Below are 22,492 nucleotides of genomic sequence, written 5' to 3' on the forward strand. Positions count from 1 at the left end.
AGTTCGGGAAGAGAACACGGTCTCGTGTTATGCTTGAACGTAGGTTGTTCTAGGATCACTTCTTGATCATAGTTTCTCGACCGTGCCTTGCCTTCTCTTCTCACTCTCTTTTGCGTATGTTAGCCACCTTATATGCTAGTGCTTGTTGCAGCTCCACCTCATACCTTTTACCTACCTATAAGCTCAAATAGTCTTGATCGCGAGGGTGTGAGATTTTTGAGTCCCCGTGACTCACAGATTACTCCAAAACCAGATGCAGGGACCGACGATACCGCTCCAGGAGATTCGACTGAGCTCAAGTGGGAGTTCGATGAGGACTCATGACGGTACTACATTTCCTTTCCAGACGATCAGTAGTGGAGCCCAGTTGGGTCGATCGGGGACATTATGCATTTGGGGTTGTCTTTATTTTGGTTCCGTAGTTGGACCTTGATTGTATCTGGATGAATGTAATGATATTTATGCTATTGTGTGATGTGGCGAGTGTAAGCCAACTATGTACCTCTTTTCTTATTCAGTACATGGGATGTGTAAAGATTACCCCTCTTGCGATATTGCTTACAATGCGGTTATGCCTCTAAATCGAGCTTCGATACATGGGAGATATAGCCGTGTCATGGGCGTTACATCTTGTCACCTGCCGTCAGCCAATCTATCCTCGCCCTCTGGCGCCTCATTATCTCCTTACGGTGATACATTTCAATGAGATGTTCATTTATTTTGAGTTCAACATGTGACGGCCCCGTCCGTAAAGGATCAGACTGCAGCTCTTCTAGCATTTTCTTTAGATGCTTGATTTCCTTACTCACGCTTCCGAACATGTCATTACTCCATCTGTCAAGTCCTTTAGCCAGGTTCTCGATCTTGCATCATATATCTTCTACCGACTTGCAGGGAGCTTCGGTTTCCCAGCTTTGAACCAACATATCTCTCATGCCCGCGTGAGTCTCCCACATGGTCTTGTATCTAAACTCCCGCTTTGCCCTTTCGCCCCTAACTCTTCTAAGATCCAGAAGCAAAGCCATATGGTCCGATGACGCCGCAACCTCGTGTGTTATAGAGGCTAACGGGAATCTCGCCAACCAATCTGAATTTGCCAACGCCCTGTCAAGACGGCATCGAGTAAATGAGCCACCAGTCACTTTCTTCTCAAACGTCCAGAAACATCCCTTATAGCCCAAATCAAGCAACATGCAAACGTCCACCGTGTCTCTGAATGCCTGGATTTGTGCATTATTGCGTTCTCCTACACCTTCATGCTCACTTGGACGTAACACTTAATTGAAATCGCCTATGCACAACCATGGAAGGCCATTTAAAGTACTGATATTTTTAAGTACAGTCCACGTTTGGTGTCTAAGATGGGTCTGCACCTCCCCATAGACACATGTCATCCTCCATGGGTCCTTGATACGTCTCCGTCGTATCTATTTTTCCAAACACTTTTGCCCTTGTTTTGGACTCTAACTTGCATGATTTGAATGGAACTAACCCGGACTGACGCTGTTTTCAGCAGAATTGCCATGGTGTTATTTTTGTGCAGAAACAAAAGTTCCCAGAATGACCTAAAACTTCACGGAGATTATTTTTGGAAATAATAAAAAATATTGGCGAAAGAATCAAGGCCAGGGGGCCCACACCCTGTCCACGAGGGTGGGAGGCGCGCCTGCCCACTCCCCACAGGGCGCTCCCCTGCCTCATGGGCCCCCTGGAGCTCCACTGACCTTAAATCCAACACTATATATTCACGTTCTAGGAGAAAAAAATTAGAGAGAAGAATTCATCGCGTTTTATGATACGGAGCCGCTGCCAAGCCCTAATCTCTCTCGGGAGGGCTGATCTGGAGTCCGTTTGGGGCTTCGGAGAGGGGAATCCGTCGCCATCGTCATCATCAACCATCCTCCATCACCAATTTCATGATGCTCACCGCCGTGCGTGAGTAATTCCATCATAGGCTTGCTGGACGGTGATGGGTTGGATGAGATTTATCATGTAATTGAGTTAGATTTGTTAGGGTTTGATCCCTATGTTGGGGAACGTAGCAATTTCAAAGAAACTCCTACGCACACGCAAGATCGTGGTGATGCATAGCGACAAGAGGGGATAGTGTTGTCCACGTACCCTCGTAGACCGAAAGCGGAAGCATTAGCACAACGCGGTTGATGTACTCGTACGTCTTCACGATCTGACCGATCAAGTACCGAATGCACGGCACCTTCGAGTTCAGCACACGTTCAGCCTGATGACGTCCCTCGAGCTCCGATCCAGCCGAGTGTTGAGGGAGAGTTTCGTCAGCATGACGACGTGGTGATGATGATGATGTTCTGCCGACGCAGGGCTTCGCCTAAGCACCGCTACAGTATTATCGAGGTGGAATATGGTGGAGGGGGGCACCGCACACGGCTAAAAGATCAAATCAATTGTTGTGTCTCTCGGGTGCCCCCTTGCCCCGTATATAAAGGAGCAAGGGGGGAGGTGCGGCCGGCCAGGAGGAGGCGCGCCAGGAGGAGTCCTGCTCACTACAAAAAAGACGCATCCGTGACATTTTGGGCCAAACGAAAAAAATTCTGTCATACATATGACACTTCTATGACGATAGTTGTGACAAAACCCGGTATCATCATAGATGTGGTGGGCTCCTACTTCTATGACAAAACATCATGATAGAAAATGGGCTTTTCGTCCTGGGCGGGCCGGAGACGCAGCTGCATGACATTCTTTGGGTCGTCCATGATGGAAAAAATCATGGTAGAAGCGAGGGGGAGGAAAATTTCGTGGAGTTCCCGGTTACGGTGGGAGGTCAGGGGCCGAGCGATGCGCGTTTCTCTCGTACACGTACGCGCATGTGTGCGAGGCGTTGGCTCTAACTGAATCCGAGCGAGGCGTTGGGCTCTAACTGAACCCGAGCGATTGCACTACAGGCTACGCGTTACTGAACCCGAGCGATCGATCGATGGATGTTAACTGAACCCGATTGAGCGATTCCTTCGCTACTGCTGCTAACTGAAGCCAATCGATGCTGCCTCTGGGATGAACAGTGAGCGCTGCGGGGGGGGGGGGCGGGGTTGGATGAATAGTGAGCGATGGCGTTGCCTCTGGATGAACAGGACCCCGTGGTGTGGTGGAGGGCTGGATGAACAGTAGACGATGGAGGGGTGCCCGTGGAGGGGTGGTTGAACAGGACCCCATGGTGTGGAGGGCTGGATGAACAGTAGACGGTGGAGGGTGGTTGAACAGTAGCCGGTGGAGTAGTGCGCAATGGAGGATGGATGAATAGGAGCCCGTGGAGGCTGGAGGAGGTCGACGGTAGCCCGTGGAGGCTAGAGGAGGTCGATGGTGGAGATGAACAGTATCCCGTGGAGTCCCATTTTGTGGTACATCACACCCCTCCCGATGAACAGGATCCCTGTTTCGACCGTAGGAGGTCCATTTCGTCCGTTTTGCGGTACGCCACACCCCTCCCGATCAACAGGACCCCCGTTTCGACCGTAGGAGGTCTGTTTCCTCCGTTTTGTGGTACGCTAGACCCCTCCCGATCAACAGGACCCCGTTCCAAATGTAGGAGGTCTGTTTCCTCCATTGTGCGGTACACCAGGCCTCGTTTCCATCGCCTGTTCCATCCAAGCCCTCCCGATGAACACGACCATGCATTCCGTTCCGACCCAGCCGGTTCGCTCCCACGCGTTCAGTTGCCTCCCGATGAACACGACGCATTCCGTTGCCTCCCCATGAACATGACGCATTCCATTGCCTCCCCATGAACACGACGACAACGTTGTTTCTCCGTTCCGACCCAGCCATCTACACGAGCCCTGGCCATACGTATGCGCGAGTAGGCGTTTGAGACCCCGCCCGTATGTACACATACGTGGCCGTATTTTCTTTCTTGCACCCTGGCCGCTGTAGGTACGTGTACATGCTACGTGCGCGCCTCTACTACGACACGTGCACGCCTCTACATCCACCAGTATATATGTACGTACACGTTCGTGACCAGAATGACAACGCTACGTACGCTTCGACCAGGTGGGTCGCGACCAAGATGTAGCTGGTGGGTCCCAGCAGTCAGGGGGGCGAATCGTTTTTTTTTGCCCGGACGCACTTCCTTGCATGCGAAGATGTAGCTGGTGGGTCCCAGCAGTCAGGGGGAAATGTTTTTTTCACGAAATACAGTGGCCTGTCTGGTGGGTCCTAGCTGTCAGGTGGAGGAATCATTATTTTCCGCGTAATGAGGCACTTCCTTGCTGCGGCAGTGGACCCAGTTGTCAGCCTCTCCACGTACAGTCCACGTCCGATGGAAGTCGTTCCTTGACCACGTTGACCACGCCGCGCCGAGAGCACCAGGGCGGTGGACGACAGCGAGGCCTAGGAAGGGGACGACGGAGAGCCGGGGAAGACACGGCAGTGGAAGCCCGTGCGGAGAGGAGTACGAGGGTTCACTAGTTCGGCTGCTGTGTGAGGATCCTGTCGCCGCAGGGCCTGGCCAGCGGAGGGAATAGTAGGGGGCGGTGAGGCCTCCGCGGCAGCACAGCCAGCCACGGGAGGCAGGAGCATGCGGCACGACCGGCGCTGCTTTCGGTGGCTGGAGCAAGAAGACCAGAGGTTGAAGAAGCACTACGGCCGTTGGATGGACATCGTACGGTCACTGGAGCTAGAATCATTTATATTTACTAAGTTGACAAAGCCCTCCGTCCCCGTCAACTTAGTAAGCCCACAAGTCAGCCTCCCACCAAGGTGGGTCCCAGCTAGCAGGGGGTATTCATTTTTTGTGTGTAATAAGGAGGCACTTCCGGTGGGTCTGAGCTGACAGCAGGGGGAACGTTTTTTTCGTGAAATACGGTGGTCCTCGGGTGGGTCCCAACAGTCAGGGGCAAACGTTTTTTTCGCGAAATACTGGTGGGCATCCGGTGGGTCCCTGCTGTCAGGTGGAGGAATAATAATTTTCCACGTAATAAGGAGGCACTTCCTTGCGGCTGCCATGGACCCGGCTGTCAGCCTCTCCATGTACAGTATTCTTCCGATGGAATTCGGTCGTTAACCACATTGACTACGCCGCGCCGAGAGCACCACGACGGTGGACGACGACGAGGCCTAGGAAGGGGACGACGCGGAGCCGGGGAAGACGCGACAGTGGATGCCCATGCGGAGAGGAGTACGAGGGTTCACTGGTTCGGCTGCGCTGCCGTCGCCGCAGAATAACAGGGGGTGTGGGTGAGTGGAGTGGAGGGATGGCCTGGCCAGCGGTGGGAGTAGTATGGGGGCGGTGAGGCCTCCGCGGCAGCATAGCCGGCCACGGGAGGCAGGAGCAGGCGACACGACCGGCGCTGCTTTGGGCGGCTGGAGCAAGAAGACCAGAGGTTGAAGAAGCACTACGGCCGTTGGATGGACATCGTACGGTCAGTCGAGCTAGAATCATGCGTATTGACTAAGTTGACAAAGCCCTTCATCCTCGTCAACTTAGTAGGCCCACTATACTAGGTCCCAACTAGCAAGGGAAATATTCATTTTTTTGTGCGTGATAAGGAGGCACTTCCTTGCGTGCGAAGATATAGCTGGTGGGTCCGAGCTGTCAGCGGCGGTAACGTTTTTTTCGCAAAATACAGAGGCCCTTTCGGTGGGTCCCAAATGTCAGGTGGAGGAATCATTATTTTGCGTGTAATAAGGAGGCATTTCCTTGCGTGCGACCGTGGACCCAGCTGTCAGCCTCTCCATGTACAGTCCACTTCAGATGCATGTCGGTCATTGACCATGTTGACCACGCCACGCCGAGAGCACCAGGGCGGTGGACAACGGCGAGGCCTAGGAAGGGAACGACATGGAGGCAGGGAAGACTCGGCAGTTGTTTTTGTTTCCCACGCGGAGGGGAGTATGACTGTATGAGGGTTTATTGGTTTGTCTGCCGTCGCCGGAGAATAACAGCAGGTGTGCGTGAGTAGACGGATGGCTAGGCCAGCGATGGGAGTATGATGGGGCGGTGAGGCCTGCGTGGTAGCAGAGCCGGTCGCGGGAAGGAGGGAGCAGGCAGTCCCGCCAGCGCTTGTTTGAGCAGCTGGAGCAGGAAGAGCAGAGATTGAAGAAGCACGACGGTCGTTGGATGGACATCCAACAGTATACAGGCCATCTGTGAAAAGGCTCAAATCTGTGGAAAACAGCATACATCCCATCTGCCATTATTTCAAATAATTTACAGCCCATTTGCTAATTCTTACGGGTTTTTTGGAGCCCGTATTCTTTTTATTAGCATTACAGGCCACGGTTAAAAAAGAGAGAAGTGCATATTTCAACCCTGAACTCTTGCCCTAGTCTATTTTACAACCCTGAACTTTAATACCGTCTAAATTACAACCCCCAAGTCTCAAAACCGGTCAGGATTCAACCCTCCCCTCCCTGTTGACTGTTTTTCACCTAGGGTGACCAGTTTTGACTAGTGAACGGGTCCAATCAGCATGCCACGTCAGAATTTTTTTCAAAATTTCAAGAAAAAGTAAATAAAAATCTATAAGATCAGGGAAAAAATATAAAAAGGCAAAATTCCGAAAAAATTGTTCGCGAAAAAAGCTAGGGAAAATAAAAATGATTTTTTCTGGAATTTGAGTTTTTGGGTTTTTTCTGGATTTTTTTTGGAAATTCGTTTTTTTATTTTCTGTGTTTTTTGGAAATTGGATTTCTTATTTCTTTTCCTGGATTTTCTTCGATTTTACAGGTTGTTTCCTTGGAAATTTTGCATTTTTTGCTGATGTGGCATGCTGACTGGACCTGTTGACTGGTCAAAACCGGTCAATCAGGTCAAAACCGGTCAACAGAGACAGGAGGGTTGAATCCTGGCCGGTTTTGAGAGTTGGGGGTTGTAATTTAGATGGTATTGGAGTTCGGGGTTGTAAATTAGACTAGGGCAAAAGTTGAGGGTTGAAATATGCACTTCTCTCGTTAAAAAATTATACAAAATTTTGCATATGTCGGTGCGGTCTGAACTGTTTTTAATCCCGAAATTTTGAGTCACATTCAAACTGATTTTAAAAATAAATGTATATCAATATAAAATCCAATAAATTGTCCACGCATAAAAATTAATGCAATTTAAAATCTCAAAATGAAAAAAAAGATATTTGAAACTAATTGCCGGTTTGATGTGTTTTAAAAATGTACATCCCATTTCTCATTACTGATAGGCCATTTTCTCGGTCAGCCGAATGAAGCTCTCCTTGTCTTGAAAGATTTGCAGCTCAACAGGCCTGATAAAGCAACTTACTTGACAAATCACAAAAAAACTGGGCTAGCCATTTTCAGAAAGAAAAAAAACTACTGGGCTGGTCTGCGGTAAACATAAAAGAAAAGGCTGTCTAGACATGCGAGAGTGTCCCGCACAGCCCAGTTGACACCCTGCTTCCGTCTCAAAAATAAATTAGATAAATGCCACTCATATTATGGCGATTCATAAAAATGCCACTGCAATTTCCAAACTTTGAAAAATGCCACTGCAATTTTTGCAAACTTTGAAAGACGCCACTGCAGACTTCAAAAAATGCCACTAGAAATGGCATGAAATGGCATTTTTCAAAGTTTGTAAATTGCAGTGGCATTTCTCGGATACACCAGATTTGGAGTGGCATTTATCAAATTAACCCAAAACAAAAATAACTGGGCGAGCTGCTGGGTCCCTGGTGTCAGCCGCTCGTTGTGCAATTCTCTCGTTTATTGACTACGTTGACAATGGCATGGGACCCAGATGTCAGAAATCCACTAGGAGGAGCCATTTTTTTATTGGCTTGAAATAAGGAGGCACTTGCTTGTGTACTGCCATGACCTTGGCGGGTCCCTTCTGTCATCCTCTCCACGTACAATCATTTCCTGATTGTGTACGCGTCAACTTGCTAGGCCCACAAGTCAGCCTCTAAACCCGTGGAGGACAAATACAACCCATTTAAAAAAATAACAGCCCATTCCATACGTTCAAACGGAAAGTTCAACATTCAGAGCAAAGTAACAGGTCTGATCCACATATAGAGTACTAAACTTCCATGTTGACAACCATCATAGCCAACTATCTACTCCCACTAATACTCTAGTAGCGTACAAGTACTAACTTACTCTTAGCTAACTAGACGATGCCGGTCGCCATCTGTGGTACACGCTAAACGCCAGTACCGGCGTCGTGCGCCTCGCCTCGGACTTGCAAGAGGTGCGATAGGGCGTGTTGCTCACGTGCATTGGCCCTTTCCATGCCGACATGGTCCACCAAAGCTTCAACTTCCAGGAGGGAAACCCACTTGACGAGCTGGTAGTAAAAATCGGCGTCACGAACGTGTGCGTGCTCGACAGCCTCCAGGGCTATTTGCCGGGCGTCGGCCTCCACGTAGTCGGCCTAGTTGCGGGCGCTCTGCTTGCGACTTAGAGCGTCGGTGCGCTGCTGCTCCATGTCCCGTTGGCAGTGCAAATCGGCCATACACTGCTCCTCCGCCAGGCGGTCACGCTCCAAAAACTCCTGCTCCTCCGCCATGCAGTCGCGCTCCAACAACTCCTCGATCTCCGCATTTCCATCTAAAGATAGATAAAATGCTTCCACCCTCCGTCTGCCTTCCGGTAAAAACCCGAACACTAGTTCCAGTGGTGATCGCCCTCCGGCGTCGCCTACCGCGGACGGGCGGGGGCATGGCGTACGTGGCGAGCAACGTCGGGCCGGTGGGGGCTTATGAGGATATGGCGAGTTGGGTCACGGTGGCACCGGAGAAGGTCAGGAAGCAGTACTTATAGGCGGAAGGTAGCGCGACGGTGATTGGAATTCAATGCATAATGGCTTAGCGCGCCAGCTTGCCGTGGAAAACTAGAGAAACTGAAATTATGACTGTGTCGTCCCGTCCCGTCTGGGTCGCACGCCGGCATGGCGGTCAAATGAGTGCACTGGAATCATCTCCCTCCTTGTCAATAATAATTCCACGGATTTAAAAAGCCCGCAACAATTAAAGCGTATATTTTTTCGCATCAGTTAGCTGCCTTAATTACGGCCGGCTGCATGCAGACACTCAGAATCGCTCGCAGGCAGTACGCGAAGCAGCAAGCAACGAGTCGCAGCCGAGGGCACGCAAGCAGCCACTTAAATTGCTGTAATTAATTAGGCTTAAACTTCTGCATGCCGTTAATTATTGCCATGACTTGGTCTTGCTGCTTTGCTCACAGAATTAATTAGGCTTAAACTTCTTCAGAGGTAGGCATTTTTATCCGTGTAGGATCGATAGTGTAGCTTGTCAGTTTCTTTAGAGGTAGGCATTTTTATTCAAAAAACTGCCACTTTGCATCTTGCGTCGCAAATAAAACTGCCAGGAGCGCATTTGTAGGCTAGCTAGTGATCGATCAGTAACTTGTAAACACTGAGCGAACAGAAATAAGTAACTGTTAATGCATCTCAATGATTCACAGATCATATACAAATATGTAGCTCCAAAAGCAAAGATCAGCCACGTCGGATCTTGCGTCGCAACTAAAACTAACTAGTATGATTCCCATACATAAGATTAACATGTTAATGCATATCAATGATTCATAGATCATATACAAATATGTAGCTCCAAAAGCAAAGATTTAGAAAAACATTTGTTCTTCCTACTAACATGGATGCTTCTCTTGGCCAGCATTCAGTACAGACTGAAAGACAAATTTGTTTGTGAAGTCTACAATTCCTCTTGCAAATGTAAGTGGTTTCACCAATAGCTGGAACCATGAGAATGAACCACACATGATGGAGGAACATCCACTGCAATATGATTTGGTCTTCTCTCGATCACACCGCAAGACTATTTTCAGAATACAAACTTTAACTTAGGCAAAATGGTGCCCATTGTATAATCAGACCAAAGCAATGAAGCACCTAGTGTTGGCCAATAAATAGTACAATACTACTTTTCTGCAATCCATGAAGTGACTATCCAATCTTTCTGTATCTATTTTCAAATGGCACTGCATGCAGTGACTATACTATTCTCTTGTGCAGTTCAACCAAAATTGCGGACACTTTGTTTGTTTGCCAAATAGCAATGGGCAGACATCTCTGTCTGCACAAATATCAAGCAGCTAGTAAATATATACCACACCTTGTATTTTCGGTTTAAACATGTCTCTTCCACTTAGCATCTATCATGTTCTGCACTGGACAATCTGATACAATTATGTTTTGCCCTGGACAATTTCATACTGAATTGATTTGCTGGTTCAGAGCAGAAATATAGCACTTATTCTTCATCAGACCAAGGATATCCATGTTCGCAGTGATGGAAGAGGTGAAATCGATACAAAGAAATTGAGCATCCAATCATTGAATCCCGTCCTGCACCTCCAATGTAGGTCCACCCTGCCAATAAATTCACATGCAAACCACTAGTATGACTATCTAATGACAATACAAAAAGAGTAGCAAGATAGTAGGAAACCATGTACCTTCGTAATGAAAAGCTCATAATGCCACCAATTGGATATAAAGGTTTGGAAAAAACATGCTCCTAATGTTGAACCAGTTGGACTTTTTGTGCAGTTCCACTAAAATCGAGCATCCCTGTTTGCATAGATATTGAAAGTGTGATTACTCTAAAAGTGGCACTAGTTGAAGCATAGACTCACAAATATAAGTATTCCAATTTCTTAATGGGAAAAGGTAGCAAGACTATTTCTAACCACCTGTTTGAAGGAATAAATAAAGCAACAACGGCTGATGTCAGGAAGGTATACATAGTATTTTTCTAAAAAACTGAGCCATTCCTGACATTTCCTCTTCTTTTAAGCAAATTTTATGCAGTTCTACTAAAATAAAATGCCATCACCGCCTTGACAATTCAGTGACACTGTACAAAAGGAAATGACTTAACATTACATTATGATGTCAGGTATGTAGTCGACAGGCATTAGAGACAAACATACAGACCTCCTCCAACAACATAATGGACATTAATTTTAACAAAGGTGTGACTAGCTTTACCGGCATAATTTGAGTGAACTCTACACCCTTTGTTCCTTAATATAAGACGTTTTCACGGTTCAATTTAAGTACCCAAATGTCTAGTATTTAGAAAAACAGGTAGTAGTTTTCTTGAGCACATATCTGGGAAAGCTTGCCACACTTTATTTATGTCCATACGCTAATGCAACACCATCGAATACTACAAATATACACTAATACAGTGGCTAGTGCAACAATAGAGTAGTTAGTTTATTACAGGGTATAGTACAATGGTTTTACTGAATAGATTTCAATAAACTCTAGCACTGGAAGGTTTCTATAAGAATTAACAATACAAAATGTAAAGGTAACAAGTTTCAGCATTGGTATAGTAGCTGTGCATGAGCATTAAACCAAATACAAAAGTCTGAAGGTAACTAGCATTATTAACTAATGACAGTTTAAAAAATTGCAAACCATGTACCTCTAAGGTAAATATCATTTCAAACTTGGGGGGACCTTAAAAATTGCTATCCCAATCTTGATAATCGATCAAACATAAAAACTTGATCGAACGAATCAAGAGAATAGTCAGAGGAGGAGGTGCCCACTCTTGACCTTTCCTCTTGTCTTCATAATTGTCTGTGCAGTTTAACCAAAATAAAATGACATCAGCGCCTTGGCATTTTGGTGACACTGTACAAAAAAATTAACTTATCTCATGAAAGTGAGGTATGTAATCTATAAGCATTAACAGTGCAAAAATCTGAAGGTAGTAACAAGTTTCATCATTGGTATATTGGCTGTGCAACAACATTAGAATGCCTTAGCTGAAAAATCTTTAATACATCCACAATCAACAGCTAACCCTGAAATAATCCAGTGACATTAAATGTCATTGCTTAAATTTATCGGTGGCATTAGACTGAGAGCGGCATTAGTTAAATGTGGCATCACTTTAGCAGTAGCATTGCTTGACTTGACTGCTGGCGTTATACTAACAGCAAAAAAAGTGGCAATAAGAGCATGGGAGGCCCATTCGGACAGTGGGCGCACCAGTACGATGTACCTCCACGGACGCAGAGTGGTGAGGGAGGTATGGTTGCCCAGAGCAACAAATATCCAGGCAGCATATGTGGATTACGTCCCATTTTTGTTCTCTTTAGCCACCTTTTTCCTATGCGAGGACAACAAACCGATCGACCTGGTCATTCTCTATTGCGTTGTCATGCCTTTCTACCCTTCTTCAACCAAGAGACACGAGACTTGTTCCTTAGCTACTGATTTCCCCTTTTCAACCTAGATGCGGGTTTGATGCCTACTCTCTCGGACAGTACAGTCTCCCTTCCTTTCCTTTTTCAACCCAGACATGGATTAGTCTGCATGAAGTAGGGTTTCCTTTAATAGTGCAAATTATGGTTTTCGTCTGCGTGGCCATCAGAGCAGAGGATAGCAAATTGGGAAGATGGTGGAGTGGAAAAAGATCCACATGCAATGACGTGGCAGATGGGGCAATAGAACAAGGTTATGGTTCGAAAAGAGGTAGTATACCTGAGGGTCTGTGGGAAGTGGCTTCGCTCATGGTTGTTGTCCTCCGCACACACTACGGCAGCGAGCTTGGGGACGGAGGCCATCCCGCGCGGGCGCTAGGTCTGAGAGGACGGCCTTGTCGTCAGTGCGTGACCTCGCTCGCCGACCACGAATGCATCAACACTGCACGTCCTTTTCTTCCCTGGCGGATCTGTGACCACCGGTGAGGAGGGAGAGAGGGGCCATCTTTTTTTAGATCTGGAGAGAGGGTGATAGTGTGAGAAGCAAGTGGGCAGCCCTTAGCAAGAAAGCGCTCAAGCTCTAGCCTATATATCTTTTTTATACTACTAGTACTGGAGGTGGAGTAGTGGTAGAGTAGTTTATATTTTCTCTGCGTACAGTACCAGTTAGTCGTGCTTCAAAACTGATCGGCATGCCATTAAAAGAATAAAGGTCGATAACTAATGTGGCACCTCGGGCCAACGCGGCCAGATCGCATTTTGCATGAGAAATTACACACCATGTTTCGTTGACATGTGGTCCCGTTCCAACATATCAGTGAGACGACGACGAGTAGTAGGAGTATTTCCGAACGGACGTGTAGGCCGGGGCGCCTCTTCGTGAACCGTGGCAAACTCGCAACCGTCCACCGACTCTTCGCCTTTCCCTCTCGATTTGGAACTGTTGTCGCACGCTCTTCCTCTCCCTCCTCCATTTTCCTTCAGCCCTTCACCCTTTCTTCTGCCATTGTTCGATCGTCTTCTCCATGGAGGGAACAGGCCGGAAACGACCCCGTTATTCTTGCCCCGATCTGAAAGATGACGTGGTGGAGGAACTCATTGATCGGTGCGACGTCATCACCTCGGCTAGCATGGCAGGTTCGTTCAAGCCCATTCTCGACTCAACTAATAACATCATTACAAAGAACCCAAGAGTCAAGGAGCGGTTTGATCTCCCCTATCTTCTTCGCCGTGACCCTGATGACTGGCGCCGGCACGACGGAGGCCTCGCCCTGTGCCAGTTGATGCCGCTTGATAATGATACGTATGATGTTAAGATGCCATCGCTTGAGGGCAAGGCTTGGGCGGGCGCAAATGGAGATTGGGTTGTTTACATTGGGTCCAACTGCGAGTGGGAACTTGTGAATGTGTACACTCGTGACCGGGTTCCACTTCCAAAAATCTCAGCAGACTGCCCAGAGGTTGAGCACACCGGTATTGTACGCACGTTCAAATACGATCATGGTGACTGTCTTCTACGGAAGATAGCAATTTGTCGAGTTCCCAACCGCTCTTGGAATTACAACAACTATCAAGTTGTTGCTATCTTCGACAAGCTTGTTGCCGTCCTTGTGGTTCGACTCGATGGATATTGCTCAAAAATCAGTTTCTGTACACGGATGAGTACTGTGATGCAATTCAATACGAGGGCCTTGTGTTTGCTGCCACCACTCGTGGCACTGTTTTTGCATGGGATCCTCATAGTTTCGGTACGTTTGTCTTCCACCGTAATTATAATTGTTTCATCCACATGCATGCGGGTTAGCAAGTTTCCCTTTACTAATTAACCTTCTTCTTGTGTTTCCAAGGTCCTGTGAACATCCCACCACCTATACTTGAAAAATTTTATAACCAAGGGGGAGATGACGATGGTGATGATCACAAGCATGAGGACGAGTAGCGCCCATATACTCTGTGGCGCCTGGCAACTAATTCCGATGGATCACCTCTTCTTGTGTGTATACAGCCCACTGATGATGTTACTGCTAAGGAAGCAGGTGTAGTCTCCCATGGTCGCACTCTCCGGACCTATTCCAACACCCGTTGCATGGTATTCGGGATGGATACTAGTGTGCTAGCGCCAACTCCTTCTCCCTAGTACAGAATTGATAGTCTTGGAGAAAACTCGCTCTTCCTTGGACAAAACTATCCGATGATGGTGAAAGGCGATCCAACTGCTGTTGACACAACATTAACAGTACCATTTATGAGAAGCAACTGTGTCTATACCTCGGACATTTGGGTGGTTCCCTACCCTAGTAATGATATAGTAGGCCGCTTCAGCCTGGATGATCAGTCCTGCGTTGGTTTCCAGATCGACAATCGATGGCCCGTCCCAGAGAATCACTTGTGGTTCAAAGAAAGCGTTTCCAATGCCGAGGAATGGTTGAGTTGAAGTTCATTTCATTGCTTGTTATTTCTTGTGTGGTGAAAACTTTAGTATTTATAATGTATCCTTGTTGTCGATGTGGGTTGATGACCTGTTGTATGTAATAAAATGATATGCCTGTGATAAACTTACTAAATTTATGAATGGCTTTCGAGTCGCTTCTCTGAGTGAGTGGTGCGATGAGGCAAAAAATATTTTCCGAATACATAATTGTACGTGCATTGCAACAGGTTATCGGATGAGGCCAATCAACAATAGTAGTACACTATTTGTACTAGCTTCACATGCTTCGCGCGTCGGGCGGGTGTTTTTACTGTAGCCATATGTTAATGTGTTCGCTGTACGTAACCAGCACCTCGAATCCTCGATACTAGTACTATATAGTAGGAGTAAGTAGTAGGAGTAGTAGGGTGGCATGGGCCAGAACAAGCATTCACGTCCAGGAGTACGGCACACGCCACCACCACGACATCCATCTGACACCATATTATTTCTTGGAGTCCGTGCTAGAGCAATCTCTTCAACCTCGTCGTTTCTCTAACTTCAGCCATCGCGCGGCGGGCGAGGTGGGGGTTTGCCGATAGTCGGTTTCCTTAACTGCGGTCCCACTTGTAAGGCCAACTCCAACGCACGACCCCAAACGGACCTCCGTTTTGCATGAACTCCAACGATAATTTTGACTAGAAAAGCAAGACCAAAGAAAATAAGAACCACAAGAATACATTTTACTACTCCTGTAAGTTGGATTAGTGCCTTCTCGATGCATTCATTGTTGATCTGCGGAGGCTCGATCTTGCGTGCTTCTTTCTTCTTCGAGTGTAAAGAAGTAGACATTGCTTCCTCGCATCTAGTCTCATGTCTAGCCTCTATTCTAGTAGGAGTATCAACAAGTGCACTAATCTCATCTCTAGCCTCTGTGCTAGCTAAAAGTGATAGAACATCTACTAAATTGTGCTCTATCAATATATGGATGTACACTTCTTCCCAATACAAAAACTTGCATCCATTCTACTCCCTCCATTGCACAATACATGCCTTCTATTTGTCAAAATATATATGTGTCTAGACATGTTTTAGTATATAGGTACATCCATTTTTGGAGAAATGGAAGTCAAGTATTTTGGAACGGAGGGAGTACACAATAAAAATTTTAAGTTAGCACAACTAGTCTAATCCGAGAGCACAACCGAAGATTTGGTCGGGTTCTTCCTCCTTTTGCCGACACGTGGGACATCCAGCATCCAGGTCGTGTCATGAAAGAAAATAGAGTGGTAGTTGAAGCCACGAGATGTGCATCTTGGGTTAAACTATAAATAGAATCTTACTACTCATGAGTAACTCCAAAAGCGGCCACCGAAGATCTTTATTGGATTTGTTTTTCATCACTAGCACGTCGAGGTGAAAGATGTGCAGGTTCAGTGGGTCCTCTTGCGTTTTCACTGACATGTGGGGCCGCATGTGAGCAAATAGATGATGGGCTCCGCGTGTCCGCTGGCTGGCTGAGAAGAGAGATAGAGGAGGGCTGAGCATGGACTGCAGGAAATTTGTTATACGTACCTCGATATAGGCTCGATATAGTGGGGTGGCATGGGCAGCATTCACGTCTAGCAGTACGGCACATGCCACCCACACGAGTCCCATTCGACACCAATTTTCTTGGATTCCATGCTACAGCCATCTCTTCTCCCTCCTGTTTTCTCAGCCATCGCACGGTGGGCGGGGTGGGGGTTTGCCGATAGTCGGTTTGCTCAACTGCGGTCCCACTTGTAAGTGAAAATGCAACACCGCACACATTCCTGCTTGAGCGGTGTGCCAGACCAACCGTGTGGGGGTGCGACGCGAACATGGCAGGCTTTTCCTTTTGAACTCGTAACTTGTAAAATTTGGTTCTGCTCCATGGCGCGACCGATAGATAGAAAATAACGATTTTGCCTAGAGTAATGAGAAGTTTGGTTCTGGCGCCGTTCATGCATGGAGTACGTATGAAAATTATGAAGTTAATGCGAAAGGTAAGATAATTACTGTAGTATTACTACATGGATTTGACGGAAAGAGAAAAATACATACGGATCCATCAAGGACATCCTCACGCCCTAGTGCACCGGTGTAACACCCCATATGTAACTTGCCATATTTGTATTCCAACTCTTGCCATTTCCGGCACTAAGTTATGATATTCCTCATTGTTGGGTTTTTGTCTTCGTTTTTGTCAGACTAAATAGCCATGGGTAGCCTAGCCGGCTCCCCCTGGCCCTTCTGAAAAAATTACGAGCCGATCCGGCCCTCAAGAATCCAAGACATGGGGCCGCCTTCCCCTTGTCGGCTGTCCCCCAGGCCGGCAATCGGAAGGTGACCCGACTTTAGCCCTCATGAAGAAAGCCGCGGGAGGGCCGGCTCCGAGAAGCCGGTCGCGAGAAGGCCGACTCCAAGAAGCCGGCTTCCAGAAAGCGGTCAAGATCGTACCCTCGAAGTCTGCATCCACATAATGGCAATGTGATGGGGCGTGGCTACAGTAAAGCCTGCCACCCCCGAATCCCGGAGCACGCCTGGCACAGTGCGCCGTAAGGGTGGCCATGACCCGTCCGGTGCAGCACTGTTGCCATGTTGACCCTGATGTCATCCATGACGGGCTGCCAGTGTGGCCCACGGGCGGTGGGCCCCTTCAGGCAGAGAGACACCCGAAGGCGGCCAGGCCTCCCCAAGTCGGCCCAAGACAGAGTCGGCTCTCCACAGCCGGCTTGCCACCTCCCTCGAAGGAGACGCCCCATTAAGGAGACAAGACGCGGTGAGGCTAAAGCGATCACCCGCCGGACGGCGGCACTATAGCCACGCCCACCTCGGCGAAGCCCTCGTCACCAGAATTGAGCAACAGTAACCAGCCACCGACAAGGCCCTAGATAGTGGGGCCTGCCTTTCGACCAAGGAGCCGGCAGCCGGCGGGACCCACCAGCCGGTAGGCCCCAATAGCCGGCGCAGAAGCCGGCGAGTGTAGACACAGACGGCTGGGCCCCACGCCCAGCCGGATTACCATTGTATCCTCGGGGGTAGGCCTATATAAACCCCCAGGACACCCATGCAAAGGGTTGATCCCTGCTAGTTTTAGACACCACATAGGGAGGAGAAGAGAGCAAGCAGTGCCCTTCTTCCTCCTCTCGCCAAACAGCTCAAGGAGCATCGTGTAGCTACTTTTTCATCTAGTGATCATGCGGAGACCCCGCAGAGTAGCAGTAGGGGTGTTATCTCCACGGAGAGCCCCGAAGCTGGGTAAGATTCGCCGGCGTGCATGTCTTCGCCTCATCCCGCTTCCAGGCACCGACGACGTCTTATTGGCTCCCACAATGATAAGCCACCCGTTGGCATATGTCGCACATACCACCCGACATTTGGCACCCACCATGGGGCCAGGTGCACCGTCGTCCGGAGACCTCTTCTGGACGGGAACCCTCTTCCTCCCCCGCGAGCGTAGCCAGCCCGGCACGCCCGATGGCGCTTGCCACGACACGCTGCAAGGCGTCACCAACGTCTGCACAGCGAGCGGCCTCGCCGATCTCCTTGACAAGACCCTCATCTCCGACGAGCTCGCCTCCGACGCGGGCACCGACCACCTCGTCAACCTCCTCGGCCAGCTCCACGTCTCCGGCGAGCCTGCTGTGGACTTGGAGTCAGTTGGCTCCACCGATCCGATGCCTGTCGACTCCGACACGGCCTCACTCAACACTTTCCCCACCGACGACACGATCTACAACAACCCGCTTCCCCGGGTCGATGGCTGCGACGCTGTCACCACCGAGGTGATGGTCATCGGCTATGGCGGCGCTTCTGACGAGAGCACCCACGACGCCCCGCACGCGGCGGTCCACGACTTGTCCATCCCCCTCCCGGCCGATGCCGATGCTGAAGCACTGGAGGCTCGCCGCCTCGCCCTCCTCACGGAGGGCCGAAAGTTGGTTTCCATGAGACGCCTCACTGAGGCCCACCGACGTGAAGCCGATCGCGCCGCCTTTGGCACGCCGCCCCCAGGCAGGCCCAGCCGGCCCACCGTTGTCAGACAGTGCGGCGCTGTCGTCGCTGACACATTAGGAGTTGACCGCCCAGTCTACGCCACTCCACTCGAGAACCTGCGCGCCGCCCAGGCGGCCGTAGACAAGCTAGACGGACTTGGGGCCGAAGAACTCCCCCACATGACCCGACGCATCCAGCAGCTAATCGATGCAGCCGCGCAGCGGCACGAAGCCGACGCTCGCGTGGAAAGCCCTCCCCCGCACCAAGATCACGGCGCGATGTCCCGGACACCAACTACGGGTAAAACCCGCGCGCGGCGCAAGAAAGAGCCGGCTGCCAGCCGAAGCCGAACCCGAATCTCCATCGAGCGAGACACAGAAGGCCACCCCCGGGCCGTGGAGTGGCGGGGCAACCCGCCTCCGCCTCGGCCCCGTGGAGAGAGATATCCCACCCCACCGCCTGTTGCGCATCCGACTCTCAGCGGTCGACTAGGTCACCGTGAAGGAGTCGGCGAGAACGACGCCCACCATCGGATCGACCGCCTGGCGCGATCCCTGGTGCTGGAAGAAGAAGACGATGTCGGCCCGCCTTGCTTCGGCCCCCGCATCCGCGACGAGCCTTTCCCCAAAGGGTTCTCGCTCCCAAGAGACACGCCCAAGTACAACGGCTCTGTGAAGCCGGAAGATTGGTTAATCGACTACTCCATGGCGGTTAGCATAGCAAACGGCAACAGGCGCGTTGCCGTGAAGTACGTGCCCCTCATGCTGCAAGGCACGGCGTGGACCTGGCTCAACAGCCTCAAGCCATACAGCATCAACAGCTGGCTAGATTTCACAGAAGCCTTCTTCCGCAACTTCACTAGCACCTACAAGCGGGCTCCCAAGCCCAGACAGCTCTCCTTGTGCATACAAGGCCCCGCCGAGTCTACTCGCGACTACCTCACGCATTGGGCCGAGCTTCGCAACTCTTGCGAAGGGGTGCACGAGGTGCAAGCCATAGAATACTTCACTGCCGGGTGCCGAGAAGGCACCCTCCTCAAGCACAAGCTCCTCTACAACGAGCCGACTACCCTCGACGAGCTTCTGGTCATAGCGGACAAGTACTCCACCACCGACTCCTCAATGAAGACCGAACTCCGGGTAGACGCATCCGGGAAGGTACTCAACCCGGCGCCCAAGACGCCGGTGGGGACTCCGGCCGACACCCACACCAGAACGACCATAAGCGCAAGGGCCCCGTGCCGCCTTCCGCCAGTCGGCAGGTGGCCACAGTCGAAGACGAGCGGCCCGAAGGGCGGCCCGCACCCAAGAAACCCAAGGGCTGCAGGCCGGCTTGGCAGCCGGCCTTCTCCTACGAGCAAACTCTCGACGCCCCGTGCAAGTTCCACAGCGGCGCGAAGCCGTCCAACCACACGACCCGGAAGTGCCACTGGCTCACCCGAATCTCCAAAGGCGAAGGGCTCGCGCCGCCTCCGCCTGCCGGTCCGCCGCCTCCGGCTCCGCAGCCGCCGACCGCTCGGCCCGCAGTCGGAGCCGTGCATGATGAGTTCCCAGACGAGCATGCCTCCTATGTCATCTTTACAAGCCAGCCCGAAGACCGGCGCAGCAAACACCGAGAGCACCAGGAAGTCAGCATGGTCGCTGCCAACCCAGCCGAGCACATGCACTGGTCAGAAAAACCTATCAGAAGGAGCTGGGCTGACCACCCAGAGGTGATGCCATCTCCCGGCTCTTATGCGTTGGTTCTGGATGCCACCCTTGCAATGGACAGACGCGCCGCCCATTTCTCCCGATGCTGATAGACGGCGGGAGCAGCATCAACATCCTGTACTGTGACACCCTGGAGAAGCTGAACGTCAAGGCAAAGCAACTCATGCCTACTCAGACTGTGTTCCATGGCATTGTACCCGGCCTGTCATGCACCCCCATTGGCAAGATCAAGGTAGATGTACTCTTTGGGGACAAGGAGAATTTCCGTCGAGAAGTGATCTGGTTTGAAGTGGTGGACCTGGAGAGCCCCTACCATGCATTGCTTGGCCGACCTGCCTTGGCCAGGTTCATGGCAGTTCCCCACTATGCTTACCTCAAGATGAAGATGCCAAGCACCAAGGGCGTCATCACCATAGCCGGCGATTACAAGAAATCTTCCGAGTGCGCAGCAGCCAGTAGCCGGCTGGCCGAGTCCCTTGTGATTGCTGAAGAAAAAAAGATGTTGGACCGAGTCGTGGCCATGGCTGACAAACAGTCGGCCTTGTCCCCCGATCCCAAGGAGTATGATGCTCAAGGATCTTTCCAGCCAGCCAAGGAGACGAAGAAGATACCTCTTGACCCCGAGCACCCAGAGAGGGTTGCCGTCATCGGGGCAAACCTAAACAGCAAATAGGAAGGCGAGCTCGCCGATTTCCTCCGTGAGAATCGGGACATCTTTGCATGGTCCCCCAAGGACATGCCGGGTGTTCCAAAGGAATTCGCCGAGCACAAACTACACGTCCGAGAAGACGCAAAACCAGTCAAACAACCCTTCCGCCGACTGTCGAAGGAGAAAAGAAGGATTGTAGGAGAAGAGATAACCCAGCTTCTGGCAGCCGGCTTCATTATGGAAGTTTTCTTTCCAGAGTGGCACGCCAACCCGGTCCTCGTGTTAAAGAAGAATAACAAGTGGCGCATGTGCATAGACTACACGAGCCTCAACAAGGCCTGCCCCAAAGATCCCTTTGCCCTGCCAAGGATTGATCAAGTGATAGACTCCATGGCCGGGTGCGAGCTGTTGAGTTTCTTGGATGCTTACTCAGGATACCACCAGATAAAGTTAGATCCGGCAGACCGCCTGAAGACCGCCTTCATCACGCCATTCGGAGCCTTTTGCTACCTGACTATGACATTCGGCTTGAGAAATGTTGGTGCCACTTTTCAGCGTTGCATGCAGAAGTGCCTCCTCAAGCAGCTCGGCAGAAATGTCCATGTCTACGTAGACGACATTGTGGTGAAGATGGAGAAGTGCGACACCTTGCTGGAAGACCTCAAGGAAACATTTGAGAACCTACGCCGGTTCCAAATCAAGCTCAACCCCGAGAAATGCGTGTTCGGAGTGCCAGCCGGCCAGCTCCTAGGCTTCCTGGTCTCCGAACCCGGCATCGAATGCAACCCAGTAAAGATCAAGGCCATTGAGAGAATGGCGATTCCCACCAAACTTCGAGACGTCCAGAAGTTCACCGGATGCTTGGCATTGTAAGTGCATCTAGTGCCACCCCTAGTTGGTTTTGGAGTATTGACGACAAACCTAGTTGAGGGACTAATGTGTTTGTGAGAATTGCAGGATAACACAGGTAGAAGTCCCTCATTGATTCGGTTTTCCTACCAGAGATGACCCCTAAAAATGTATGAAGACATTGAAGTCAAAGGTGGTATATGAAGATATTCACATTGAAGACTATGACAAGAGAAGACACCACATGAAGCCTATGGAGCTCAAAGACTTAGATCTTTCGTAGTTCTCCTTCTTCTGTGTTGAGTCATAGGAACCACCGTATTGTTAAGTGGGGTCCAAGAGAACCAGTCAGAATGACTGAAGTGATGCTTAAACAAAACCTATGTCTTCGAGTGAAGACTTTGAGAGCGAATCTTGTCCAGAGTCGGGCAAGTCAGCTTTGCTTGTAGCCCAAGTAAAGTTGCCATGTGAGTTTGAAATCTGACCGTTGGAACACGTGTCAGTTCCTTAGTGACCCAGGGTCATTTCGGACAAATCAGGTCGGGTTGCCAAGTGGCTATAAATATCCCACCCCCTACAACCATAAACGGTTGGGTGCTCAGATTCAGAGTACGGCTTTTGTCGTTTGAGAGCAATCCACCTCGAAGCCTTTGAGAGAGA

The sequence above is a fragment of the Triticum aestivum genome, chromosome 1A (assembly GCF_018294505.1).
Source record: "Triticum aestivum cultivar Chinese Spring chromosome 1A, IWGSC CS RefSeq v2.1, whole genome shotgun sequence".
Lineage (NCBI taxonomy): Eukaryota > Viridiplantae > Streptophyta > Magnoliopsida > Poales > Poaceae > Triticum > Triticum aestivum.